This window comes from Carya illinoinensis, chromosome 13 (assembly GCF_018687715.1).
Source record: "Carya illinoinensis cultivar Pawnee chromosome 13, C.illinoinensisPawnee_v1, whole genome shotgun sequence".
NCBI lineage: Eukaryota > Viridiplantae > Streptophyta > Magnoliopsida > Fagales > Juglandaceae > Carya > Carya illinoinensis.
In genome coordinates this window covers 24,732,279-24,745,449 of record NC_056764.1, presented here as the reverse complement: position 1 = coordinate 24,745,449, position 13,171 = coordinate 24,732,279, and the positions used below count along the sequence as shown (strand labels likewise).

General features: G+C 36.5%; 1 non-coding gene across 1 annotated transcript; it reads right to left on the bottom strand.

The window, feature by feature from the left end:
• Window positions 1–2,203: 2,203 nt before the first annotated feature.
• LOC122293053 lies at window positions 2,204–2,311 on the bottom strand. The gene has a single exon (XR_006237110.1). It is a non-coding gene; the product is annotated as a small nucleolar RNA R71 (small nucleolar RNA).
• Window positions 2,312–13,171: the final 10,860 nt, after the last annotated feature.

The following is a 13,171-nucleotide window of genomic DNA, read 5'->3' as shown; positions in this document are numbered from 1 at the left end:
CAGCAAAGACACTCACACACGCTGGATGTTGTTGGAAAGCAAGAGCATTTCAGACCTGAGAGATGGAAGACAACTGGACGCACATGTTCTTCTGCACAATTTATTTCAATTAATCGCATGGAAGCACAGGAAGACAGCAGGTCTTATTCCCTTTGTCGGTTCTACAGTAGAACATGGATGTTTACACTCGGACATGCAGCAGAAGCAGAAGATCAGTATTTATTTAGCTGGAGGCAGCAACATAGGGGAAGAGTTTTACTATTTTCTTTTCATTTAGAAGCTAGCGGCAGCAGCAGATTAGTTCATAGCTTTGAGTTTTATTTTATTTTCTTTCTTTTGTTTTAGACACTGGGCAGCCAGCTTATCTTTCTTGCTGTTTCTTTCATTTTCATTCTGCTACAGCAGTAGCTTAGCTTGGAGTTTATTGTTTCTGTCATTTTCATTCGACTACAGCAGTAGCTTAGCTTGGAGTTTATTTGTTTCTTTCATTTTCATTCGGCTACAGCAGTAGCTTAGCTTGGAGTTTATTTGTTTCTTTCTTTCGTTTAAGCTGGAGGTAGCATTAGAGTTGCTTTGAGTTTTCATTAATCTTCTTTTCATTTTTAGACTAAAGAAGCGGCTGGTTTTGTTTTTATTTTCATTCTTCTTTTTCATTTAGCTCTAGAGAGTAGAGTCATCTGAAGTTTAATTATTTTCTCTTCTTTTTCATTTGGACGGAAGGCAGTTTGCTTTGTCTTCATGCATTTAATTTTCGTTTAGCAGTTTGACGTCTTTGTTCTTCTTCTTTACGTTTTTCTTTCGACTAGCATCTTGGAGGTGGCTTTGTTCTTGGTTAATTTTTGGCTTTTGGCTCATTTTTATTTTAGATTTCTTTTGCTTTCAGATTTTTTTCATGACTCATCTTAGACTTATTTTTGTAGTTAGAAATATCATGTGTAGCTAATTTCTAAAACTTGGGTTGTGGAAAGGGACATGATTTGTTTTGGATTCTAATTTAATGCAATATTTTGTGATTGAACGTTGATTTCACTATATTACTAGTCGGATCTAAACTAAAAATAGATTGCAGCTCTTGCTCTTGTTGTGTTGTTGACGTAAGGCACAACAAAAGTTTAAAAATTATCAAGGCTTCTCTCGTTTGTTTGTTAATGTGTGTTTGGCTAGTAAAGTAAAGAATCCCTTAGGAAAATATTGCAAAACTTGAGCTTAACTTTTTATCTTCCGATTAGCAATGCTTTGATTGGATTGTTAATTGAGAAAATTATCTAGAATCCGAAATAAAGAGAGTCTCATACCCAACCCAAGTGTTCGTTAATTTGTTTTTTTTAGAAACTCTAATTTCAACTTCGATTATCTTTTTGCATTGCATTTGAATTTTATTTTCATCTCTCATACTTGATTCATTTGTTACTCACAAATCTCTTATTCGCTTTGATAACCCATTGTCCCTGTGGAATACGATCCTGGACTTATCCTTGATACAACTTGACACTTATACACATGGAAGCACATTTGACCACGAGTCAAGTTTTTGGCGTCGTTGCCGGGGACAACTGGTGTTTATTAGAGCATTCCTCTACTGCTGAGAGGACGTTTGTGGAGCTGTAAACCTTTTCACAGCCTGGGTGACATCTAATCTTTTTCCCTTCTCTCTGTTTATTTTTCATGGTCTTTGATTATCTGCTCTTGTTTGTATGACTGGTTGGACTAGAGGCCATACATCTCAACTGTTTAGGACAGAATCATTGACATCTTTTAGCTCTGCATCATCTTCTGTTGAATCATCATCAGACACTGATAGCATCATGGCTGAAAATGAGCGTCATGATAGGGATGTGGAGAATCCAAACAGGACTCTTAGAGAATATCTTCAGCCTGTTAGGACTAGCACACCTTCTTGCATCATTTTACCTATTAATGCAAATGCTTTTAATTTCAAACCCGGGATGATTCTATTATTACCACACTTTCATGGTATGGAATCTGAAAACCCCTATTTGCATATCAAAGAGTTTAAAGAAGTGTGTTCCACATTTGTGGATAGAACATGCACTGATGAGATCATAAGATTGAAACTGTTTCCATTTTCCTTAAAAGACAAGGCTAAGACATGGTTGAATTCCTTAAGACCAAGATCCACTGGGACTTGGCAAGAAATGCAAACTGAATTTTTAAAGAAATTTTTTCCTATGCATAGAACCAATGCCTTGAAAAGACAGATCATGAATTTTTGCCAAAAGGATGTGGAAACATTTTATCATTGTTGGGAACAATTCAAAGACCTTTTAAATGCATGTCCTCATCATGGATATGAGAATTGGAGGGTCATTAATTTTTTTTATGAGGGGTTGCAACCAAAAATGAGACAATTTGTGGAGACCATGTATAATGGAGCGTTTTTTAACAAAGAACCTGAGGAAGCTTTTGACTATTTTGATTATCTAGCTGAAAATGCACAATCATGGGATACATCTGATGTTCATGATAGGTCGGAAAGTTCAAGGACAATTTCAGGGGGTGGGAAATATAATCTGAGAGAGGTAGATGATTTGAATGCTAGGTTGGCTATGATTTCTAAGAAATTAGAAACCATAGAACTGAAGAAAGTGAATGAAGTACAAGTTGTACCTCAGACTACCTTGAGCTGTAATATTTGTGAGGGCCAAGGGCATTCAACTAATGATTGCCCAACCATTCCAGCTTTTAAATAAGTTCTTTTGGATCAATCTAATGTTGTTAATATGGTTGCTAAATCTTTTTCAGGTCCTTATTCCAACACCTACAATTCAGGATGGAGAAATCACCCTAATTTCAGTTGGAGAGGTGATCAAGCTGCTTTACCTGCACCCAACATAGCTGGTCCTTCACAAATTGTACCCTACACTACCCCAGGAGGTTCAGGACCATCTCAATATGCCAACCACATGGTCCCAGCTCAGAAAAAGAACCTTGAAGACAATCTCCAGCAATTATCCACCAACTTCCAGCAGCTGTCCACCAATTTTCAGCAATTCATGCAAAGCCAAGCTGCTATCAATAGTCAAAATTCACAAGCCATTGCTGAGATTCAAGGGTCAGTCACAAGGTTGACTACAACCATGAGTGCTCAAGAGAAAGGGAAGTTCCCTGCACAATCTCAGCCTAATCCCCAAGGCCAAAACCAGCAATTTCAAAGTATGGCAGGAGATTCAAATGTCAAGCAAGTCAAGGCTATTACAACCTTGAGAAGTGGTAAGGTGATTGGCATTCCAGCTCAAGAGGTAGAAAAGAATGGTAACACTTCTAAACCTCCTTCTAAAAATGAGGCACATGATCCTTTGAGATCTGAAAGTGTCCCAAGCACTACACTTGCACCTTTTCCTCAAAGGTTAGCCCCTTTGCACAAAGATAAGCATCACGCTAAAATTCTTGAAATTTTTAAGCAAGTTAGGATTAATATACCATTGTTAGATGCTATTCAACAGATTCCTACCTATGCTAAATTTTTAAAGGATTTATGCACCGTAAAAAGAAAATTGAATGTGCAAAAGAAAGCTTTTCTTACTGAGCAGGTTAGTGCTATTATCCAAACCAACACTCCTCCCAAATACAAGGACCCAGTATCCCCTACCATAGCTTGCATGATAGGGAGCTAAAAAATAGGCCAAGCATTATTAGACTTAGGTTCAAGTGTGAACTTATTGCCTTATAATGTTTATGTTCAGCTTGGATTGGGTGAGTTGAAATCTACTTCTATCATATTGCAGTTGGCTGATAGGTCTATTAAGATTCCTAGGGGTGTTGTGGAAGATGTTTTGGTTCAAGTAGACAAATTCTACTATCTAGTAGACTTTGTCGTACTCGACATGCAATTGACTAATCATTCTACTTTCCAAGCACCTGTTATCTTAGGAAGACCCTTCTTGGCTACTTCTAATGCACTCATAAATTGTAGAAGTGGAGTTTTGGAAACATGACATTGGAGCTTAATATCTTTAATACTTGCAGGCAACCTCAGGATTTAGAAGAATTTAAGGAAGTTAATTTGCTGAAAAATATCCTTGATAAGGACTTTCACTTGAATCTTCCTTCTACTGATTTACATTTGTCATTAGAAAGTGTGCTAAGTGATGTAAATATACTTGATGATACTTCTAATGTTTCTTTCGCAGGAATCGGGCATGGGGTGCCTTGGCAATCAATGTTTGCAGAGTCGCCACCTTGGGCAGCACCCATAAAACCATCTTCAGATGACAGACACCATCTCATTGGAGCACTCAAGACACTCGAAAATTCAAATCTGAGGTTGAATACTTTTTTTATGATGACCTTCACTTGTTTAAATATTGCTCTGACCAAATGTTTTGAAGATGTTTAGCCAACAAACACATCCAAAGTAAGATTTTTTATCCTGGTAAGTTAAGGTCTCAATGGAGTGGGCCTTATGTGGTACAAACTGTTTTTCCTCATTGTGCTATAGAGATAATAAATCCTCTCAATGGTAACATTCTTAAGGTTAATGGTCAAAGGCTCAAGCCTTTTATTTCTAACTTTGCACCTGAGGAATCTACTCTACATTTGCTTGATCCTAATTGATGGTTCTTGATCTATCCATTTCTTTTCATTGTCTTCTTTTGTTCTTCAGTTTTTATCTTTTATTTTGGCTGCATTCTTTTCAAAGCTATCCAGGTAATTCATTTTCCTCTTTCCTTCAGTTTTTCTTTGAATTTTCGGTTCTTCTTTTAGTTGTTTTGCCCCTTAACTACTCTCTTTGTGTAAATTCTTTCGTTTCTCTTGCATCATTGAGGACAATGCTACAATCTAGTTGGGGGGTGGAAGAGAATTTATTTCTCTGTTTGCATGCCTTAGACATATTTTGGTCCACCTTGGGGAGTGCTAGTAATGAGTTGAAAGCAGATTAAATTCCCCATTCTTGAATTTTACATGCTGGAAAGTTATAAAAAAAAAAAAAAAAAAAAAAAAAAAAAAGAAGAAGAAAAAGATTTGTTGAGTTCATGGAACATGTGGAATGTAGTGCAAATAAGAGTATATGTCAAAAGAGGGACTTATCCATTTTATTTAGTTGTTAAACCAAGGGAAAGATGTTAAAAGTTTTGCTAAAACACACACAACACATACCTGGAAGGCCTAGAAAGACTACATTGGGTCATTGTTGTTGATTTACACTTTGATTATTTGGGACTCTAATGAACCATATCCTAATGGCTTAGGAAGAAATTTGGAATGAATCAAATTAGAAAAGGGACAAGCCAGGGATCAAAAAAAAAAATGCTTTACATTTGTGTATTAGAAAAGGCTGCCTATTACCGGGGTCCTTACTAAATAAGAAAGTAGGCGCCTTTTAAAGTGTAATAGCGTGAAAGCCACTACTACAATTGTTTTGACTTAGAGAAAGACCTATGGTTATCTCAGATTAACTGTTGTGATTGAAACTGTTAATGTCTCTTGGTAATCAATCTTGGAATTCCAATCTCATTCCCATGCACTTGAAAAGCAAGCTTTGTTACATGTAATTCCCTTGGTTGATTAACTAAATTGTGTATAAATCTCTTAGTTGATACAAAATTCAGACTAATCTCCAGTGTTCTTAAACTCATCAAGTCTATTTCATGGCATGTGATCCTCGAAATTCTTTTGAAATTGTAGTTGGAAATCTCACCTTCGCATGAATTCATTCACTTTATTTCCTAGAGTCTAGCGAAAAGCTAGTTGGGGGGTGTGATGAAGCGCTAAAACTGCATGATTAAGTTACTTAAGTGAATAAATTGTTTAATAAAAAAATGATTTAAGTACTTAATTATGCAATAGATCACAATACTTGAGTCAATTGATAAATTTTGGTATTTTTGTGCTTAAAAAGATTTATAATACAATTGTTTCACATGAAAATAAATATTTCATTTTTATTCCTCTCATAACAGGGGTAGTTTGGGCAATACACATCAAAGATATCATTCAAGTGTGAATGCACACATGCAATACACATGCAGAAAGAAACTCACTCGGACAACACTCACACCAGCTCACACATGCAGAAAAGTGACACCAACTCACACATGCAGACCAGCAAAGAACTCACTCGGAAAGCACTCACACCAGCTCACACATGCAAAAAAGTGACACCAACTCACACATGCAGGAGCACATCACACATGCAGAAAACGTGACAGCAACTCACACATGCAGACCAGCAAAGCACTCATTCGGACAGCACCAACCTGGAGGTTGCAGACGCTGAGCAGCAGGAGAAGAAATGGATGTAGCACGTTGCAGTAGACTCACACATGCAGAACAGCAAAGCACACATTCGGACAGCAGCCACTCACACATGCAAGCTGCAGCAAAGACACTCACACACGCTGGATGTTGTTGGAAAGCAAGAGCATTTCAGACCTGAGAGATGGAAGACAGCTGGACGCACATGTTCTTCTTGTTCTTCTACACAATTTATTTCAATTAATCTCATGGAAGCACAAGAAGACAGCAGGTCTTATTAACCTTTGTTGGTTCTACAACAGAACATGGATGTTTACACTCGGACGTGCAGCAGAAGCAGAAGATCAGTATTTATTTAGATGGAGGCAGCAACACAGGGGAAGAGTTTTACTTATTTTCTTTTCGTTTAGAAGCTAACGGCAGCAGCAGATTAGTTCATAACTTTGAGTTTTATTTTATTTTCTTTCTTTTGTTTTAGACGCTGGGCAGCCAGCTCATCTTTCTTGCTGTTTCTTTCATTTTCATTCGGCTACAGTAGTAGCTTAGCTTGGAGTTTATTGTTTCTTTCATTTTCATCCGGCTACAGCAGTAGCTTAGCTTGGAGTTTATTTGTTTCTTTCATTTTCATTCGGCTACAGCAGTAGCTTAGCTTGGAGTTTATTTGTTTCTTTCTTTCGTTTAAGCTGGAGGAAGCATTAGAGTAGCTTTGAGTTTTCATTAATCTTCTTTTTTCATTAATCTTCTTTTCGTTTTCAGACTAAAGAAGCGGCTGGTTTTGTTTTTATTTTCATTCTTCTTTTTCATTTAGCTCTAGAGAGTAGAGTAGTCTGAAGTTTAATTATTTTCTCTTCTTTTTCATTTGGACGGAAGGCAGTTTGCTTTGTCTTCATGCATTTAATTTTCGTTTAGCAGTTCGACGTCTTTGTTCTTCTTCTTTACGTTTTTCTTTCGACTAAGATTTTGGAGGTGGCTTTCTTCTTTGTTAATTTTTGGCTTTTGGCTCATTTTTATTTTAGATTTCTTTTGCTTTTATATTTTTTTCATGACTCATCTTAGACTTATTTTTGTAGTTAGAAATATCATGTGTAGCTAATTTCTGAAACTTGGGTTGTGGAAAGGGACGTGATTTGTTTTGGATTCTAGTTTAATGCAATATTTTGTGATTGAACGTTGATTTCACTATATTACTAGTCAGATCTAAACTGAAAATAGATTGCAGCTCTTGCTCTTGTTTTGTTGTTGACGTAAGGCACAACAAAAGCTTGAAAATTATCAAGGCTTCTCTCGATTGTTTGTTAATGTGTGTTTGGCTAGTAAAGTAGAGAATCCCTTAGGAAAATATTGCAAAACTTGAGCTTAACTTTTTATCTTCCGATTAGCAATGCCTTGATTGGATTGTTAATTGAGAAAATTATCTAGAATCCGAAATAAAGAGAGTCTCATACCCAACCCAAGTGTTCGTTAATTTGTTTTTTTTTAGAAACTCTAATTTCAACTTCGATTATCTTTTTGCATTGCATTTGAATTTTATTTTCATCTCTCATACTTGATTCATTTGTTACTCACAAATCTCTTATTCGCTTTGATAACCCATTGTCCCTGTGGAATACGATCCTGGATTTATCCTTGATACAACTTGACAGTTCTACACTTGGAAGCACATTCGGCCACGAGTCAACCATAAACCCTAACTGTAAAATGGGGATTGGGATGAAGAGGGGTTTTTGTTCAAAACCCTAAATTTTTCTCTAATTATAGGGATAAGTGAGATATGCAAAACCATGCTCTAACGCAGCGTGGTTTGAAGCAAAATAATGAAAACACCAATTGTGCAGGTCTAGGTCTAGTGATTTGTAACTCTAGTTTGCAAATTTGGTGGTTTGCAAATCTGGTTCACCAATCTGTTGGTTCTCAAAGGTGCCTCGAGAACAACACTGAGTGATCATCACAAAACAAGAAACAAAAGTGGTTGAATTTGGATATAAAATTTGGGATAAAATTAGAAAGAATTTATTAGCAAAAACACACACAAATGTAATTTAAGAATACAAGTAAGGGAAAAATTGGAAATGAAAATACTGCTCCCCTAACATTTACATTTATATATATAGTAGATATATATAATTTACAAGGAAATAATATGTATAGGTAGAAGAAGAACAAAAGCTTTGGTTTTTCTTAAAATGAATCAATACCAAATTAATTGACAAAACAATGAATATTTTGAAAAAGACTGAAATATGCATGATACGATATTGCACGGACGTCAGTTATACAATAACAAGTGATTCTTCCCCATGCCAGTTAGCCGATACTAGAAAATTGTGTTTTGATGTTTGCTCATTATTAGTCAATATGTGGGTGCTAGAAATATTTTTGACAGTATGCATGGTTTTCCATTATTCAGAACAATATTTCAAAAAGCAATTTCCTCATAAAAATGAGAAAGACTAGTGTTAGAATTTATTTATTCAAAACAATATACAGTGCCCAAAACAATAATAAATACGATTTTCAATTAATGACCATGTCATTAAGAAAAATAACAGTAAGTGGTCTTTGTTTGTTTTTTTTCCTTCGTTGCCCTAAGCATTCATATTGTAAATATATAAAAGAGTTACAGGATACAAGAGATAACCGGGTGGTAGGCCCCGACATTTATCCCAAGCCAACTACTACAAAACAGGAAAAAGAAAAAGAAAAATTCTTCTCATAGGCCACTATTCACTATCCACACCCCACACCCTATGAAAAACATTCATACATCCTATTAAAAACACTCCCACATCCTATGAAAAGCTATAGGTGTGTGGTGTGTGATGTGAATAGTGGCTAATTTGTAGTTTTACTCTAAGGAGTTCTAGCCAAGTTGAGTTAAGTTTTGTCAGTTATGTGTCATTTACTAATTGAGCGGGTATCTATTTTCACAGGTGAGCCTTTTCTTTTCAGGGGTTAAGTTTGATTCGAGGTTAACCGAATGAGTACTGAGCAGGCTATTGAACAAACTGGTTCCTTTACAACCCTAGTGGGGGTCAAGTCATGGCTTTTTTTTTTTCTTTGAGGCTCACTCATTTATGCTCGAGTCGACTTATTAGCTCGACTCAATTAAAACTCATTCATATATTGATAAATATATACATACACCTATGTATATGTACATATATATTAGCTAATAATATAAGCATAGCACTTTTATTATTAAATATATAATATGTAACCTAATTACTTTTGTTTATATATTGAATGTACTTCATAACTATATTTTATAATTTGTAAAATAATTAGTCCATAAGATTTAATAATTTCATATACTATTATGTGGGAACCATATATAAAGTAGATATATGCTATCATATTATGTGTATGTATTAATAATATATGTAGGTATATAACTTATTGTTAGTATGGATAAATATCTACTAGTTAGATATTAATTATTTATAAATTTCTAAAATCGTATAATTCAATAGATGTTGTAGCTGTTAGTTGTAAAAATTCAATACTAGATTTTATAATTTTTATTTATCTAATTTATTGATTATTAAATCTTAGTCAAGAAAAAAAAAAACAATTCGAGCTCAAACTCGAGCTAGGCTCGTTTGTGGGACGAGCTCGTTCTCGAGCTCGAGTTGAGAGTTTAGCTTACCAAGTCAAGCTCGAACAAAGAATAAATAAAAATTTCAAACTTGAGTATTTTGAGTTGATTCAAGCTCGACAAGTCAAAGACTAACCTGGCTTGGCTCTGCTAGGCTCGATTACGATCCTAACTGATGAAGCGCTAAAATTGCATGATTAAGTTACTTAAGCGAACAAATTGTTTAATAAAAAATGATTTAAGTACTTAATTATGTAATAGATCACATTACTTGAGTCAATTGATAAATTCTAGTATTTTGGTGCTTAAAAAGATTTATAATGAAATTGTTTCACATGAAAATAAATATTTCATTTTTATTCCTCTCATAACAGGGATAGTTTGGACAATACACAGCAAAGATATCATTCAAGTGTGAATGCACACATGTAGCAGACCAAACATTCGGACAGCAGAGGAAATGGAGAGGGCAGCCAATCACGCAGGAAGAAATTCACGCCGAAGGCTGCAGAGGAAATCAACGCAGATGGAGGGGCATCTTTCACTTTATTTTCTTTTTTCTTTTTTTTCGTTTGTCCTTTAGTGCTAGGGTAGTTTTTTCTTTGAGAGAGGCGTATTTTATTATTTCTTTTTCGTTTTAGAGGGGACAGGGCTGGAGGTCTTTCGGTGGGAGATGGACAGCTATTGGCTTGGGCTTGCTTTTTCGTTTTTACACTTGGGGCGGCTGGTCTTGTTTGGACGCAGCAGGGGACGGAGATAGCAGCACGAGGGACGCAGCAGGGAGTGGAGAGTTTCAATTTTCTTTCTTTCCGTTTGACTGAGCGGCCTGTTTTGGTTTTATATTTTTTACTTTTCATAAGCTAGCGGCAGGAGTTTTCATTCTTGTTTTCGTGTAGATTCTAGCAGCAGTAGGAGATTAGACTTAAGAGTTTATTTTCTTTCTCTTTCGTTAGTTGCAGAATGGAGCAGCTTATTTTTTTTATTTTTCGTTCTTCTTCGTTTAAGACAGAAGCAGCTGGTAGACGCTGGGCGGCTGGTGTTTCTTTGACTCACTGCACTTTGTTTTTTCAGAGAGACCTTCGGACAGTAGCTTTAGTTTTATTCCATTTTCGTTACAGACAGTGGGAATTTTCGGTAGCCTTTTGGCATGCTATTTGTCTTTCACCCATTAGTTTTTCTTGCTTTTCGTTTGAGTCATTCGGCACAGCTGGTGTTGATTTTATTCCATTCTTGCTTTGCTTTTAGACAGAGGTGGCAGCTTCATTTTAGTTTTCTTAGTTATTTATTTATTTAGTCTCCTTTGTTTTATTTCTTTGAGCTGATATTTTATAGACTATTTATTTTTCATTCTAGGGTTTATTAGTTGGTATTTTCTTAGTTTTTGATATGGCTTCACTTAGATTAATTTTTATTGTTAGAAATATCATGTGTAGCTAATTTTTAAGCTTGGGTTGCGAAATGGGGCGTGATTTGTTTTGAAAATAGAAAATGTTGATAATGTTGATTTCACTAAGTTACTAGTTGGAATTAAATTGAAAATAGATTGAAGCTATTGCTCTTGTTTTGTTGTTGACGTAAGACACATCAAAAGCTTGAAAATTATCAAGGCTTCTCTCGTTTGTTTGTTAATGTGTGTTCGGCTAGTAGAATAGAAAATCCCTTAGGAAAATATTGCAAAACTTAAGCTTAACCTTTTTATCTTCCGATTATCAATGCCTTGATTGGGTTGTTAATCGAGAAAATTATCTAGAATCCAAAATAAAGAGAGTCTCAAACCCAAGCCAAGTGTTCGTTAATTTGTTTTTATTTTAGAAACTCTAATTTCAATTTCAATTATCTTTTTGCATTGCATTTTAACTTTATTTTCATCTCTCATACTCGATTCACTTGTTACTCACAAATCTTTTATACGCTTTGATAACCCATTGTCCCTGTGGAATACGATCCTGGACTTATCCTTGATACAACTTGACACTTCTACACTTGGAAGCACATTCGAAACCGAGTCACTAACCTCCACACATTTATCAGAAGAGGAACCCATCCAATGCGGTTTCGTTACATTCTAATAAAGGGACTACAATACCACATCCGAAAGCCACGATGAATGGATCTATGCTCATGTTGCTAATCTGAATAGACTAAAGGAGACTTTCACTACATTTTTCACATGATCCTTAGTTAGAAGGAACTATAACATACAAAGTTAGTAAGCGGAAGAAACGTTGAATAGCTGATGGGCAACCACCAAGAATCATGAAAGCATGTGAAGACTACCCTCCCCCCACCCCCACATGGGCAGGGGTGGTGATTTCCCCCCCCCCCCCCCCCCCCCCCCCCCCCAACAATCCACCCTCATCCATGCAGGAGTGGGGTATCCCATTCGTTGCACGGGGTGTCGGGGTGGACCTCAATCCGTCCGCCCTCCACCCCTCCCTAATTGGGTTTCCACTTTCCAATTTCTAGTCATAAAAAAAGAAAAAAACATGGGAAAATCAAGATGAAGAGAAAGCTTTACCTTGAAACCTTCGGCAATAATACACAGAGGCACAGATGGTGACTTTGGGGAGCTTCAATAACGGCAATGACGGTGAACTTCACACAGGGAGGCAACGACATTGGGCAATGATGGCGAGCCGTGAGATTGAACTGTGGAAACTTCTGGAAAAGGGCTAGGAGTTAGGGATCGTGATTCGTGAATGGGGGGGGGGGGGACTAGGCCCCAGACGGCAACTCCATAGATGATGACAATGGCTGATGATGATGAACTCAACTACGATGACGACGATCAGAGGGGCTATGACTCGGGCACAAAGAGGGAGCTTACAATGCAAAGGACCAAAATGTTGTGATTTTGAAGGAGCTTTTAAGACTATAGACTATATATATATAAAGTTGGACCCTCATCCACCCCATCCTACCCCTTCTAAGAGATCTGTGACTGCTAACCCTAAAAATGGCATGGGTGGCTACAACAAACTCTCCCTGGTGCAACGAAGCGTGAGATCCATGCGAGGTTTGGCCGCACGTGGGACGCATGCGCTACTCCTTTTGACGATCTACTTCTGTGGTCTGAAGGATCTAGTGTTGGGAGTCTTGTGGTGTAGCACATGGCGGTTATGTGTGGCCAAAAAGTAGTAGAATGGCACTTCTCTATGCTACAATCAGAAAACGAAGAAAAAGCTAGAAAAAGACATTGTAGGACAGTGTTGGGACTATACAGATGGGAAGAAAAGGTATCCTATAAATTTTATGGATAGAGAGCATTTTTGCTGAATAGAGAAACGAAGAAACGGTAACCCATAAAAATTATCCTGGTTGAAACTTGATTAATAAGAGAGTCCTCTTTCAAGATGTGTG